This window comes from Abrus precatorius, unplaced genomic scaffold, assembly GCF_003935025.1.
Source record: "Abrus precatorius isolate BTA unplaced genomic scaffold, Abrus_2018 Scaffold4, whole genome shotgun sequence".
Taxonomy (NCBI): Eukaryota; Viridiplantae; Streptophyta; class Magnoliopsida; order Fabales; family Fabaceae; genus Abrus; species Abrus precatorius.
Window position 1 is genome coordinate 5631600 of NW_020874384.1, and position 16981 is coordinate 5648580.

Sequence of the window (16981 nt, forward strand, 5' to 3'; positions counted from 1 at the left end):
CCCATAACCCTAGCTATGGACTTAGTTACTCATGCTAAAGAAAAGAACTAAAACAATCATAAACAAAGCCATAATCAAAAGAAATAGCAAACTAGAGTATGAGATGTGTTCCCAGTCTTCAAGTATGATCGCTTGAAGCTCCAAGTCTCGCCAAGCATGTGCTAATGATCCCGTGCAAGAGAGACAAAATGAGAAGTATATCTGAAAGCCAAAGACTAGATGTAAAAATGCCCTTTTACGATGCTTGAGATCTCCTTTTAATAGGGTTTGAAAACCCTAAAGACTCTTGATAATTGGACTTCTCACAGATGAGCACGGCCGTGTAATGCCTTAAGCACGACCGTGCATGGGCTCAAAGCACCCCGTGCTTGTTGAAAGGGTCTGGGTGTGCTAACTGCTGCGAAGCTCTAATTTTCTATCAAATTAGGCCCAAAACACACTCAAAGTATACTTACAGCATCTTTATACCAAATTGCATAATTAATATATAAATTAGTGTGAGCACCAAATAAAATAAAGGGTCAAATATGAATATATGGGCTATAAAATAAGGCCTAATTACAGACTTATCAGTACCTTTGAAAGGAAGGAAATAATTTCATATTTAATAATATTTTTGTCCAATCCTTTATTCTTATTTAGAGGATTTTGTTTGATTTTCAGTACTAATTTGGGTGCTATTGGAAGCAATTTGGGTCCATTGCTCGACAGCTAAATGATAAGGCTTAGGTTAAATGGTTTCCCTCCTCTTGATAATCAATGGAAATTCAATATGGATGGAGTCGTTTCTCTAGTTGAAGGGACTGGTGCTTGTGAGGGTGTAATTCATAATACTCAAGGACAATTCTTGGCTGGTTTCAACAAAAGATTAGCTCCCTGCTGAACTTTGGAGCATTCTTTTAGGGTTGGAGATCACTGTGCTAAAGGGGATCCATGTCATATGGATAGAAAGTGACTCTAGAGGGCCTATCTTTAATCCTTAATGTTCAAAGCATTAAGCACCCTTTATTCGATCTGATTTCCCAAATTAGGATTATTATTAAGAAAATCTAACTTGTTAAGTTTGGCCATGTATATAGAGAAGCAAACCAAAATCCTGATCATCTAGCTAAACTAGGCCTTGATGGTGCTATAGATGCCAACTGGATTGACACCTCCCCTTCTTCCTTGGTTCCTTTTCTTTGTATGGATTCTCTAGGTATTTGGTCCCTTAGGCTGGGATGTAACGCCTCATATTTTTGTAATAATATTTTGATATATTAATATAAAGGTATATGTGGAATCTTCATGTGTTTGTATGTTTGATATATATATATATATATATATATATATATATATATAATGTGTATATATGTGTGATGACGTGGACGTGTATGAATATGTGAATATGATTGTGAAGAGCTCTGTATAGTGTAGTTGAAATGTGATGTGATTTGTGATTGGGCTAGAATTGATTGAAAAATTGGCCAAGTGTGTGTTGCAGGGTGATCTTGCTATAGTGAGAAGGTCCTAGGAGAAGGGCATGAATTTGTTGCGCTCTTACTGTAGCGAGAAAGCGATAGAGAGGAGTGCATTTCTAGATGCAGTCTCGCTGTAGCAAGAGGTCCCTCGCTGTAGCGAGATTTTACAGAAATTAGAGTGCAGTTTTCTCTGAGATTTTTGCTATCCCTTCATTACAGCGAGAGTATCGCGACCAGAAGGGTATTTGAAGGGTTTAAGATTGAAAATTCATTACCCACTCCTCCCTTCGAGATCTCTCTATGTTCTCTCGATTCCCAACCTATTCTTACCAATTAAATCGCCTCCAAAGCCGTTGGAAGCTAGATTGAAGGTGGTAATCACATTTGGAGCTTTTAGAGGTGAGTTTCAATGGCTAGGGTTTCAGTTTTCGTCTCTCTTCTCTGTTTTCTTGGTTCTCTGAGTTCTCATGAAATTTTTCCATGTATTTAGGACTAAATCCATGTGGAGAACACTTTCATTGTTGATTTACGTGGGAGTCTTTGATTTGAGGTTAGGGGTGACTCTACCCTATCTTTTTTTGTTTTGAAATCTAAATATTTACTATGAGTCACAATGTGGTTGAGATAGAATGTAAGAACGATTGTGTTTTGATAAAAGATTCTTGATTTAGCTTGATGAGATGAATATTGGACATGTGTGAGTGTGGAATGGCTTGATTGTGGTGAGGTTCTAGGAAAATTGGATGTTTGTGTGTAATGTGATTGGATGTGGGCATATGTGTCGTGTGTGAAAATGAATATTGTAATGTGATTGAGATTGTAGATGAAATTACATGTTATGCATGCCATCGCTAGATGTTGAATAATTTGAATGGTTAGAAATGTATGTGAATGACATGTTAGATGCGATTGTGAATGTGTTTGAATATGTTAGAACTATGAATGATTCAGCGATACACTAGGGGTGTGAAAGACGGGGGCAGTAGAGATACCTTGGGGAAGAGAGGGTGATGGTGACACCAACAGTGACTGTGGGTGCACCACAGGCCACATGCTCTCCTCCTGACTCGGCCTTTGACTAACAACTTTGCCAAGCGGCTCGTGACCGCACACGTTGTATCTGTGAGAGCGGAATTATCTGGCGACCATCCATAGTGTGAAACTGAGTAAGTCCCTGAGGTTGAGGGCATCAGGAATCTGTGACCACAGTGCCTAGTGAGTGTGGCTAACGTACAGTAAACATACGTGTGCGTGTGAAATGACTGATGGTGCAATGAGCGCACCTGTGTGTGTGAATGAGAATGAAATGTTGAGATTATTATTTTATACCTGTTTGATGCATGATTGAGTTATGGCAGTAAATTTGTAGAATGTGCAAGGTGAGTTTCTGTACTTATATGTGATAGTGTAAAATACTCAAATTTACATTTATTTTTTAAGTGAGCAAGACGATCAACACAAGGCTCAATGAAGGGATGGATGAAACTGCTATAGGACTTAGAAATTTATTTTAAAAACTTGATGTATTATTTAAGTCCTATAGCAATTATTGATTCAAATTGTAATTCATCCTTATTTTGAAACATTTTATTGAACTATGCTTTGGGAATCATTTGAATAAATTTTTTTATTATTCCTAATTTTGCAGAATTTATTTATTTAAAAAATTAAACTTTGGTGTTACATGGGACATTAACTTTGTTTTGTTTTTGGACTTTTTAACCCCTTATATAGCAAAAATAAAAAATAAAAAAAAAACAAAGTTAATGCATATTTTTAAATTTATAAAACAAGTATAATATGTTATATAAATTTTTATTAATAAATTTGTAAGTATTATGGTAGGTTACCGTATCAATGTATAAGTTAATTGTTAATATATAAATAAAATAAAATAATATGTGTAACCATATAATCAAAACATGTAAAATATTAAATATTATATGTAGTATAATATTTAATTATCGGTAAATAGATAAAATATGTTATTTTTGTTATATCTTCACTAAGAAAGTAACTTGAAATAGTTGAAATGATATATAACTGTGATAATTGATAAAAAAAAATTGTGCAAATAAATTCGTAATTTGTTTTCTTAAAATATTTGTCATGAAAATTGGTTAATGTTTGATAAACAATTGATAGTTTTATTTGTGTTTAATGTAAATTTAAATTTATTTTATTTTAAATTGAGAGTTTAAGTATAATTATTTTTAAACTTATTTCAAATGGCATCATCTTCGTCTTGTATTAGGGTGTTAAATCTCAACCACGAAGATGGTTTGTTATTGTGGTATTAGTCTATTCAATATTGAAGTACATTTGAGATGGGCATGACCATTCAATTTTGAGAGTTAGAAGGAGTCACTTTATTCCTACTGGAATAGAGGGAGTTCTAGTAGAAATATTTCCTCATTTGACATTAGCTAGATTTGCCAAAGTTGCACAATTAGCAAGCTTTCCTATTGACTGATATCTAATTACATCTTTGGTAGAAAGATGGAGGCCAGAAACCTATACCTTCCCCATGCCTCTTGGACAGTATATTATAAATCTTTAAGACATCACTATTCAGAGGAGTCTTCATATTATTGGAAGGCCAGTTATTGCCCCTATAGGAGGTGATAGTGCATAGATTGTTAAGAACTTGCTTGGGATATATTAGACCACTTAGTGATGCATTTATGGGAAGTAGCTTGAAGTTGGCTAGGTTGGACGAACACTTTGCCTATGTTGCCATGCATAACCAAAATCTCATTCAACTGACTTGGTTTGCTAAAGCTTATATTTTGAGACTGGTAGGTAGGTTTAAGTTGACTAATCATTCTAGTAACAAAGTTCTAATTAGATACCTTCTGATGAGGACCTCACTAGCTTGGAGAGCTTGAGCTAAGTAGAGGATACTTTGGAGGGACTTCAAGGCCCTATGACTAGGTCAAGGGTTAAGAAGCCTTAGGCAAGCTTATGGGCCTAGTAAGTCACCTTGGGCCCAAGTCCATAGAATGCCACACTTTGAAGACCTATTTCTATTTCTCTTGTATCATTCATGATTCTTACTTTTCATAGTGTATTTTTGTAACTTGGACTTTTGCCTTCTTGTGTAGTTGGGAATAGCCCAATAGCTAGTGTAATTTGTTGCCTATATAAGGCACTTTTTCTTTGTATTTTAGTAACTTTGGTTCATTTTTTCAAATTTGAAAAAATCTAGTGAGTTTTGAGAAACTCATTTTTCTCTCAAGTGATCTTGGTAGAGACCTTAAGCTTACTTCTTATTGGTGGATCCTTCCATCATGATGAAGATCTTATGACTTATCTCCCATTTGAGAGTGGCGCCAATATCCATCTCATTCTTCTTCCACTTTTTCTTTGAAATTTCTTGTCCGATTGTATTTTTCATCAAGGAATCAAGGATCAGTGATTGGTGTTTCTCGAGGAACGATTGATGAATCCATATTTTTACTAATATTTTAGTGTATTTCTAACCCATTTGATAAGGAAAATATATAAGAAAAGCAGAAAAATTCAGAAAAATTCAATGATTGAAAGTTTTCTTTTAATATGTAGTTATTTTAGCATTTGTGGAATTTCTGCTTAGATCTTAAGAAATTAATCTTGTTTTTATAGGAATAATCTGAGCAAAAGTCATGGAAATGGAAGATCAATGAAAAGGAAGAGGAAAAATAGCAATTTTGGACTCGAAAACATAAGAACAATGGAATGCAAGCTGGGCGTAATCACTATTGTCAAAGAGGAATACACACTGGGCGTTAACACTTTTCCCAGTGAAAGTGATCGTTCCAGAGCCTAAAAGAAGAAAAGAGTCTGGTCGTGGTCACTCTTACCAGCGAAAGTGAGTGTTCCAGAGAGTTACTCAGAAGAACAAGCTCTGTGTTAACACTCTTGCTGGCGAAAGTGAGTGTTCCAGAGAAGGCAAAATTTCAGTGAGCTCTGCGTTAACACTCTTACCAGCGAAAGTGGATGTTCCAGAAATGTGTGAACCAAGGCAAGTTGTGCGTGGTCACTCTTGCTCTCGAAAGTGATCACGCGCAACTACTCAACCTCCTGCGTTGCAACTCTTAGCAGTGAAAGTGATAGTTTCAGTTTCTAGAAATCACATGAGCTTCTACGTGGCCACTCTTATCAGCAAGAGTGATAACACATAGAATCGGGATTTCTATAAATACATGTTTTAAGCTCAAAACTCGGGGCTTTTTGTTCATTTTCCATTTTTTCTGTTAGATTCTCGTTGAGAGAGAGTGAAAGAGAGGATTGGGGTCGAATTTCGAAGCTCCAAAAAGAGGCATTGGATTGGAGCTCGTGGAGATGACTTCTCTGCAATTCTTCTCTTCTTCTCCTTCTTTCTTTTTCTCTGTTACAATGTTTGCTTAATTCTCCATAGTTAGGAGTTTGTGGAACTTGAATTGATGTATTGATTCGATATTTGCTTCTGAAATTTGAGTTTTTGGATTAATTAAATTGTTAATTCTGCTGTTATTAGACTTTGTGAATGGAAATTCGTATGGTTAATCAAAGAGGAACATTTACCAAAGAAAGTTGGATTTGCTTCTCTAATCTGAGTTAGCAATCAAAATTAAGGATTTCTTAAGGATAAGGAGACCTTATACTGCAATCCTACGGTTCTAAGTCTTAATACAACTTGAAATTGAACTTCACCTAAGGGATTAGGGGGGTTTAGTTGCTTGTTAGGGTCAATGATTTAAGGAATTAAACATTGACTATTAATAAGAGAAACTGATTGGCAATTAACCAATTACTTGAATATTCAGAGGCATGATTGAATTGATATTGACATTCTTGTGAAATAAATTCCTAACTATTCTTCATTCCCATCTCATTTTATCACAACTTTCATATTCTGTTTTTACTGCAAGTTTCTTACTTTTTAATTGTGCTTGTTCTTGACTTCTGAATGTTATAAATCTTCCAAATTCGTATGACTCAAATGGTTATAGTTCTGTGAAGTGATAATTGATTTCCTAATTCCATGTGGAAACGATATTTTGATCTTAAAAATTACTCATTACTTGTTGCAATTCGTAGTGCACTTGCTAGTGTTCAGAATTGTAAACAAGTTTTTGGCGCCATTGCCGGGAAATTTATGTTTCAATATCATTAGTAGTAGAGAGGTAGCTAGATTGAGCATTTATTTTTGTTGTTTTGCTTCTAAGTTTTTCTGCATGATTTTCTTTTCTGCATTTTGTGTAGTTTTTTGCACTATTTTATGCTGTTTTTTGCATTTTTCTACATAATTTTCTATTGAATTTTGCATAATTCTGCAGTTGCTAGACTTGAATTTTATATGTTTTTGCTGATATCTTCTGCATAATCTTTGTTGTGCATTTCTGAATATCGAGTTGTAATTTAATTTTGTTCATTTTGATTTGTATATGCGTGGTAAAAACAAAAATAAATCAATTCTGGTATTTGATCCTGACATAGACATAACCTTAAGAAGAGAGGATAGAGTAGAAAAATTCATAGGAAGTGATAGTGAAGTACAAGTTGTCTATTCTCCAGAAATTTAGAATACTCCTAGAGTAAAAAGAACACCTACACCTTTGAGACAACCAAATCCATAAATAGAGATGGCTGAGCAAAATAGAATTAGAACATTAGGGGACTATGCAATTCTTAACATGTAAGGTTTTAATTCTTCTATAATTAGGCCAACTATCCAAGCTAACCATTTTGAGATTAAACCTGCCCTATTACACTTAGTCCAACAGGATCAGTTTTTTGGTGGAAATTCTGATGACCCTAACCTACATATTTCAAACTTTTTGCAGTTATGTGATACCATAAGAATGAACGGGGTTAGTGAAGAAGCCATCAGACTGGGATTATTTCCCTTTTCCTTGAGAGATAGAGCCAAATGCTGGTTACAAGCTCAACCACAAGGAAGCATCACAACTTGGACAAAGCTAGTGAATAAATTTCTAACCAAGTATTTTTCTCTATCCAAAGCTGCCAAGCTGAGAAGAGAAATTACATCTTTTGTGCAGCAGGAAGGAGAGTCATTGTATGAAGCTTGGGAAAGATACAAGGAGCTGCTAAGGAGGTGTCACATCATTGTATTCCAGATTGGATGCAATTGGAAACCTTCTATAATGGAATGAATACATCAACAAGAACAATGGTTGATGCTGCTGCTGGAGGTTCCTTAAATACAAAATCTTTAGAAGAAGCCCAGAGAATCATTGAAATGATGGCATCATCAATGTACTAGAATTCAAACTCAAAAAATCAAGGAATAAACTCTGGTTATGAAGCTAAGGTTTTGGAAACCTTTCTTGCATAGAACCAGCTACAAAATCAGATGTTTTCAGAACAAATAGCTGCCCTAACTCAACAAATCAACAATCTTCAAGTAGGGAGTATGTCTACCAGTCAGCTAAACTGTGATTTATGTGGAGGAAATCATGCCAATGGTGCATGTGAGGCATCTACAAGTGAATCACAGGAACAAGTGAATTATATGAACAATTTTCAGAGACAACAACCCTCATATCCTCCTGGATTTCAATTTTTGAATAATAGAAGTTAGCAGTATTCTAATTGAAATAATCAATATTCTGCTGCCAAGACTTCTAACTCCAATTTACCTTTTTCTAATGCAGGTCCAGCAACACAACAGTCTTATTTTCAGAGGAATCCATCCACTTAACCTTAAGGAGCTCAGAAATTTTCCAAACCTATGAATGAAAGGTTGACTGAGATGGAGGAAACCATGTTGCAGTTTATGAAGGTGACCCAAACAAGCTTCAAGAATCAAGAAGTTTCTATGAAGAAGTTGGAAACCTAAATTGGACAGTTAGCTGAACAATTATCCAAATGGGATGAAGGAAGATTTCCAAGCAATATAGTGATCAATCCTAAGGAGCAATGTCAAGCCATCACTACAAGGAGTGGAGTTGTAGTTACAAGTCCAAAACCTGCAGAAAAGAAAGTTAATGATGCAGCAGAAGAAAGGAGAATTGAACAAGATCTACAACAAGGAAACTTCAAATTATTAAAGAAAGAGCAATCAGAAGAAAAAGTGGAAGCTCCTACAAATTCTGAAAGGAAGACAAAGAAATAACTCTTTGAAGATGCTTACAAGCTAATAGATCCAGAAAAATACAAGAGGCTGCCTTATCCTCATCCTACACAGGAAGAACAATTTGAAAGGTTTCTTAATGTTTTTAAGAAATTACAGATTAACATACCTTTTGTAGAAGCCTTGGAGCAGATGCCTTCATATGCAAAATTTATGAAAGAACTACTCTCCAGAAAAAGAAAGCTAGAGCACGACAAGAAAGTACCCTTGACAGAGGAATGCAGTGCCCTTCTCAAGAAAAAGCTTCCTCAAAACTAAAAGATCCAGGATCATTTAGCATTGCATGTGAAATAGGACAGTGCACTGTTGGAAGAGCAATGTGTGACTTGGGAGCAAGCATAAACTTGATGCCTTTAGCTATCATGAAGAAACTAGGCATAGAAGAAGTAAAACCCACCAACATCACACTGCAGCTAGCTGATAGATCATACACTTATCCATATGGAGTTGTTGAAGATTTATTGGTTAAAGTTGATAAGTTCAATTTTCTTGCAGATTTTGTAATTCTGGACATAGAGGTGGATGCAAACATACCTTTGATCCTAGGAAGGCCATTTCTTGCAACAAGGAGAGCTTTAACAGATGTGCAGAAAGGAGAACTTATGCTTCGAGTTCAAGATGAGAAGGTAGTGTTTAATGTGTTTGAATCATTAAAATATCTAGTTGAAGATAATTCATGTATAAGAGTAGATATTTTGGATTCTATTATTACACACTATCCTATTAATGAGTTTGATGAAAATTCTGTGTTGAGAGAAACCATAGCTGCAGGAAAGACAAATTCTGAGATTTGTAAAATAGAACAAATGATGGAAATTGAGAAACACCTTGAAACAGTATTAATGAAGTATGGTGTGAAACACAAGGTTGCTACTCCATACCAAGTGGACAAGTGGAAGTGTCAAACAGAGAAATCAAGCAGATTTTAGAGAAAGTAGTGAGTAGTTCAAGAAAAGACTGGTCAAAGAAACTGGATGACTCCCTATAGGCATACATGACTGCTTTTAAAACTCTAATTAGGATGTCACCATACCAATTAGTCTTTGGAAAGGCATGTCACTTACCTTTGGAGTTGGAGCACAGAGCTTATTGGACTACTAAGTGGCTGAACTTTGATTTACCAAATGCTGGAAAGAAGAGAATTCTACAACTACATGAATTGGAGGAATTCAGACAGCTAGCTTATGAGAATGCAAAGTTGTACAAAGAAAGAACCAAGAGAATTCATGACAAATTCATTTTGCAAAGAAAATTCAGACCTGGACAACAAGTGCTGTTGTTTAATTCCAGATTGAAATTATTTCTAGGGAAACTGAAATCAAGATGGTCTGGACCTTTTCTGATCAAGGAAACATCTCCCTTTGGAGCAATTCTAATTGAGGATCAAAAGATAGGGAGAGAATTCAAGGTTAATGGCCAAAGATTGAAGGTCTATCATGGAATCAAGGATCAGTGATTGGTGTTTCTCTAGGAACGATTGATGAATCCATATTTTTACTAATATTTTAGTGTATTTCTAACCCATTTGATAAGGAAAATATATAAGAAAAGCAGAAAAATTCAAAAAAATAGAATCATTGAAAGTTTTCTTTTAATATGTAGTTATTTTAGCATTTGTGAAATTTATGCTTAGATCTTAAGAAATTAATCTTATTTTTGTAGGAATAATCTGAGCAAAAGTCATGGAAATGGAAGATCAATGGAAAGGAAGAGAAAGAATAGCAATTCTGGACTCCAAAACACAAGAACAATAGAATGCAAACTGGGCGTGATCACTATTGTCAGTGAAAGTGATCAGTCCAGACATCAAAGAGGAATACACACTGGACGTTAACACTTTTTCCAGTGAAAGTGATCGTTCCAGAGCTTAAAAGAAGAAAAGAGTCTGGGCGTGGTCACTCTTATCAGTAAAAGTGAGTGTTCCAAAGAGTTACTCAGAAGAATGAGCTCTACGTTAATACTCTTGCTGGCGAAAGTGAGTGTTCCAGAGAAGGCAAAATTTCAGCGAGCTCTGTGTTAACACTCTTACCAGCGAAAGTAGATGTTCCAGAGAGGAGTGAATCAAGGCAAGTTGTGCGTGTTCACTCTTGCTTTCGAAAGTGATCACGTGCAACTACTCAACCTCCTGCGTTGCAACTCTTAGCAGCGAAAGTGATAGTTTCAGTTTCCAGAAACCACATAAGCTTCTGCGTGGCCACTCTTATCAGCAAGAGTGATAACGTACAGAATCGGGATTTCTATAAATACATGTTTTAAGCTCAGAACTTGGGGTTTTTTGTTCATTTTCTATTTTTTCTGTTAGATTCTCGTTGAGAGAGAGGATTGGGATCAAATTTCAAAGCTCCAAGAAGAGGCATTGGATTGGAGCTCATGGAGATGACTTCTCTGCAATTCTTCTCTTCTTCTCCTTCTTTCTCTTTCTCTGTTACAATATTTGCTTAATTCTCCATAGTTAGGAGTTTATGGAACTTGAATTGATGTATTGATTCGATATTTGCTTCTGAAATTTGAGTTTTTGGATTAATTGAATTGTTAATTCTGCTGTTATTGCACTTTGTGAATGGAAATTCATATGGTTAATCAAAGAGGAACATTTACCAATGGAAGTTGGATTTGTTTCTCTGATATGAGTTAGACAATCAGAATTGGGAATTTCTTAGGGATAAGAAAACCTAATATTGCAATCCTACGGTTCTAAGTCTTAATGTAACTTGAAATTGAACTTCACCTAAGGGATTAGGGGGGTTTAGTTGCTTGTTAGGGTTAATGATTTAAGGAATTAAACTTTGACTATTAATAAGAGAAACTGATTGGCAATTAACCAATTACTTGAATATTCAGAGGCATGATTGAATTGATATTGACATTCTTGTGAAAAATTCTTAACTATTCTTCATTCTTATCTTATTTCATCACAACTTTCATACTCTGTTTTTACTGCAAGTTTCTTACTTTTTAATTGTGCTTGTTCTTGACTTTTGAATGTTATAGATCTTCCAAATTCGTATCACTCAAATGGTTATAGTTTTGTGAAGTGATAATTAATTTCTTAATTTCCTGTGGAGACGATATTCTGATCTTAAAAATTACTCATTACTTGTTGCAATTCCTAGTGCATTTGCTAGTGTTCAGAATTGTAAACAACAACGATCCGCACAATCAAAGGAATGAAGCAATTCCTACATCATTTGGTATCTAGAGCTTGCTCCTAAAGGTAACAAAATTCTAGATATACTTTGTTTTCTTGATTTTCTTTTTTTAAATCCAATTCCATATTCTTCTTCTACACCTTCTCCTTCATATAGATCTATTGGTTGATCATCTTTTTTTTTAATTTCATTTTTGGCGTCAAAACTTAGATCCACTTAAATCTATTTTGAATTTTGAAAATCCAATTGTAGATCCTTGATCTATGTTGATTTCTGATCAAAACCTTGTAATCATTTTCATGATTGGACAACTTTCAAATTTTCCCGCCAAAATTCATTTGAAATCATTTCTTAGATCTACTTTGATCTACAATGAATTTTGAGAATCCGATTGTAGATCCTTGATCTACATTCAATTCCGATCAAAACCTTGCCATTATATTTTAGATCGGTTGAGTTTCAATTTTTGGAGCCAAATTTGTTCATTCAAATTCAAGATTTCAAATTTTGTGTTCTTAATTCTTTGCCAAATCGGATTCGGTTATTTTGTTTCCTAGTATTAGATAAGTGTTTTAATCGGTTTAGAATTCATAAGTCATTATTAGATTGTTCTAATGTTTAGATCTTGTGTTGCAAGTCTTTGCATCATTTCATCTTGTGTTCTTCATGTTCTTGCTGAAATTTTTAATTAGATCCATATGTTTTGCAATTGTAAATGCAAAATTGTTGCTATAAACTTGTTTCTTAATCTTAGATCTTGAATCATTTTGAATTACATGTGCTGGAAAGTTTTGTGTTTATGTTCTTGGTGTTAATTCGTGAATCGTTTTTGCACTTTTACCTTGTTTTCTTGCTTTCTAGTTCTATTTTGTGGTGATTTTTCTTGTTCCAACCACTTTTTTCTACTTTTTTTTTCTTGTTTTGCTATTCTATCATCTTGTCATATTAGTTGTTTTTGTTAATTGTGATAACTTGCAAGGGTGAATTAAATGTGTTGTTGCTAAAAATAGAATTGTTAGTGTGGATTCTTGTGCAAAATTAAAGATCCATTGGAAATCTTGAAAATTAGTGACATAGAAAAAGCCAAAACAACAAGAAAAAAGAAAAGAAAGAAAGAAAGAAAAGAGCAAATGCAAGAAAAAAAAGGCTTGCTGGAAAAATGAAAAAAAAAAGTAGTAAAAACAAAGGATAAAGAATGAATTTGAATATCATGAGATGTGCAAATGTTATGTGTTGAATAAAGTCTTTGAAGTAAAACCGGAGGCTAATGTTGTGTGTTAACTTGAATCTAGTTTGTGTAATCTAGAGTTCTAGGTTTCTTTTGAGTGCTTGCTTTCAAAAGTCCTTAATTTTAACTTGTCTCTTTCTTATTTAAGTTTGTTATACATGAATATTCTCATTGAGTGTGCTTAATTCTAATTGTGCTTTTTTAGTTTGTCTTTCAAATTTCTCTAGTTTTGTCTTAGAGTCTCATATCTTTTTTTGGCTTCTTTGAGATAAACATAGGACTCACTATGATGATGGTAGCATATTAGGTGATCAAATTAAGAGTAGCTTGACTTTCTACCTTGATTTCCTTGTTAGTAAAGAATTAGAGAGGGAAAAGACAAGTGTGTATACTATTGAAAAGTAAAAAAAAGAGTAAACACGAGTTGAAATTTGAGTGAAACACGTAAGAAGAGTGGTGAGGTCCTTGGTCCAAATTTCACATATTAATTGTTGTTTTTTCCACTAACCATTTCTTTTCTTTTGATACTTGGTGACTTGGAGCTGCACTTCTTGGAAAGCTTTTGTATTGGAGAGGCAAAGCCTTGTAATACATTAGCTTAGGAATTTTCATTTTGTGCATTTCAAATCTCCTTGTATTTAGAGACTTTTTCTTTTATTTTTGGGGCTAGAATTTTAAATTTTTGTAGAACTTTGTAATAGGTTTTGAATTCTTTGTAATTGGACATTGGACATTGGACTTTTGGCTCTATTTGGCCTAGTTATTTAGGGTAATCGTGCATAGGTTGTTAGTTTAAATTTTGCACACGACTAGTATATGCTAGTTTAGGCTTATGTGATTGTTTTAAAGCTTTGCGATTAGGATCATTGCATAATTCGGGTGTTGGACTGAGATTCCAATCCTTTCCTCCCTCCATTCTTTGCATGTCATGTTAGGATTTCGGGATGTGAAGTAAGAGTTCACACCTTTCCTCTCCCATTCTAAATTTTCTGTAGTTTTCTTGAGTTTAGTAACGACTAGTTTTGATAGCCCTTCCTTTTATTGCCTTCTTACTTTGTTTATTGCTTGTAGTTTAGTGTTCCGGTCTAGGTTAAAAAAAAAGATTAGTGGTCTGTTTTTAGTGTGTAACATACGCTAAAATCAACCTCTATTAATAGGATGAGTTAGATGAGTTAGTGCATTTGACCATGAGGGTTGAGGCACAACTCCAAGAAAGAGGAAGTAAGAAATATTCCTCTAAAGAGGAAACCTCCACCCAAAGGTGGAAGGAAAAAAATAAGAGGGAGGGTAAGTCCTACAAGACTAGAAAAAACCCTACACAAAACCCTCAAGATAAAGAAAAAGAAACAAATTTTTTTGACAAAAACAATTCCTAAACCACTAGGAACACTCCAAAACAAGAAAAGGAAAAGAGTAGTTCAATCAAATGTTTTAAGTGTTTGGGACAGGGTCATATTGCATCCCAATGCCCTACAAAGAAAACCATGATACTCAAGGGAAGGGATTGCTATACTAGTACTAGTGAGGATCTTTCATCCTCTTCCTCCTCCTCAAGTGAAAGTGAACACTAGTTCTTGTGAAGACCTTAGGGGTAGTGAGGATGACTTGCTAGTAGCTAGGAGACTATTAGGAAGCCATAGTCGTGAGTTAGATGATTCACAAAGAGAAAATATTTTCCATACTAGATGCTATGTCTTAGGAAATTTGTGTTCTCTAATAGTTGATGAGGGTTCTTGCACCAATTGTGCCTCCCAAAGGTTAGTGAGTAAGCTTAGCCTTGCCATTATTCCTTACCCTAAACCATTTAAGCTTAAATGGCTAAAGCAAGAGGGTGAACTCTTCGTTGATAAGCAAGTTAGGGTAACTTTCTCAATTGGAAAGTATGAAGATGAGGTTTTGTGTGATGTAGTTCCCATGGAGGCGGGTCATATTCTTTTAGGTAGGCCATGACAATTTGATAGGAAGGTCCATCATGATAGCTTTACCAACATTCTCTCTTTTACTCATAATAGTAAGAAGTATTTTCTACATCCATTAACACCTAGGCAAATAATGGAGGATCAATTGAAAATGAAAATCAAGAGAGATAAAGAAAAAGAGACCGAGTGCTTGTGCAAGGACACAAAGCCCAAGAAAAAGAAAGTTTCAAGAGATGAAGGCAACTATGAGCTTGCCTTAAGTCTCAAAAAGGAGGGATTCCTTGCCAAGATGCAAGATGTCAAAAGAATCCTTTATAGTGGCAAACTATTGTACCTAGAATGTCATATGAGTCCTTTGAATCTTGCCACTACTCCTTCTCTTCTAGGGAATTTTGAGGTTGTGTTCTCTAAAGAAATTCCTAATGAACTACCACTTAATTGGGGGATAACACAAGTAGATTGGACATTAAGTGTCTTTTGTCCCCTTAAAATTTCGTGTATCTCATTCTTTTTACATATAGAACTTGGTAGAATTAGGATTTTCTTATATTCTTTTGAATTGTGGTACTATAAACATAGATATTTTATTATAGTTTTTTATTCTAGGCATTTAGGAACACATATGTTGTGTATGAACTTGATCCAATTTCCATTTAGTTATAACATGCTACATTTAAGGTCCAATTCATTAGGCATGATAAGCAATAGGTCAAGTGTTTTCTCATTAGAAAATAATGCAATCATATTAATACATGACATTGTGTATAATGATGAGTTCATACTACAAAGTAGAATGCATGTATCTCACCTTTCTTATAGTCCAACTTTGTTTAGACATTTCACTTCATTTACTAATAACCATGTCTTTCATAATTTTGTATGTGCTTTCTTATGGACATATCTCATTAATTCTCGTATGAACTCTTGTAATAAAATGCTAAAAGTCAAGAGACTAATCTTTGATCCCAGTGGGTTCTTTTCATAACTACATAACTTGATCCCTATCCTTCATATTTTCTTAAGACTTATATTGTCTCCTTTGCTTTGTAGGCACATTTGATGGAAAAGATATTGTTTTAGATGTATTGCATGAAAATGGGCCAAAACAAAGATGATCGTGAGGATGATGATGATTCAGATTTGAGGGCAAATCCTATTGAAGAGGGAAGGCATGATAAGGACCTCACTATCTTAGAGAGCTTGAGCCAAGTAGAGGATGCTCTGGAGGGACTTCAAGGCCTTATGACTAGGTCAAGGGTTAAGAATCCCTAGGCAAGCTTATGGGCCTAGTAAGTCACCTTGGGCCCAATTCCATAAAAGGCCACACTTTGAAGACCTATTTCTTTTTCTCTTGTATCATTCATGATTCTTAGGTCTCATAATGTATTTTTGTAACTTGGACTTTTGCCTTCTTATGTAGTTGGGCCTAGCCCAATAGCTAGTGTAACTTTTTGCCTATATAAGGGACTTTTCCTTTGTATTTTGGTAACTTTGGTTCATTTTTTCAAATTTGAAGAAATCTAGTGAGTTTTGAGAAACTCCTTTTTCTCTCAAGTGATCTTGGTAGAGACCTTGAGCTTATTTCTTATTGGTGGATCCTTCCATCATGGTGAAGATCTTGTGACTTATCTCCATTTGAGAGTAGCACTAATATCCATCTCATTCTTCTTCCACTTTTTCTTTAAAATTTCTTGTCCGATAGCATTTTTCATCAAGGAATCAAGGATCGGTGATTGGTGTTTCTCTAGGAATGATTCGCACAATCAAAGGAATAAAGCAATTCCTACATCATCGTCCATTAATAGTGGCCAAAATAGTTAGGGAGCTACAACTTTGGCATTTTTATACTGAGAGTTGTGCATATCCACAAACATCGAGCGTTCTAGTATTAGAGGATTGACTCCACTAGCTATAATATGGGCGTGGAATAAATTTTGTTTTTTAACTTTTAGTAATCCCCCCTACACATAACATAATCTTCCTTATGGTGTATGGTATGTATCTTTTGATAAGTTTTTTTTTTCTAAAAAAATTAATGCATTTAAATATTAGGTTACTTTAATTCTTATCGATATTAATGTTTTTATAGGTAGTTAGTACATCGTTCA

At 34.6% G+C, this 16981-nt stretch overlaps 1 non-coding gene across 1 annotated transcript; it reads right to left on the bottom strand.

Moving 5' to 3' along the window:
- Positions 1-7450: 7450 nt before the first annotated feature.
- Positions 7451-7556, bottom strand: LOC113866451. The gene has a single exon (XR_003505091.1). It is a non-coding gene; the product is annotated as a small nucleolar RNA R71 (small nucleolar RNA).
- Positions 7557-16981: the final 9425 nt, after the last annotated feature.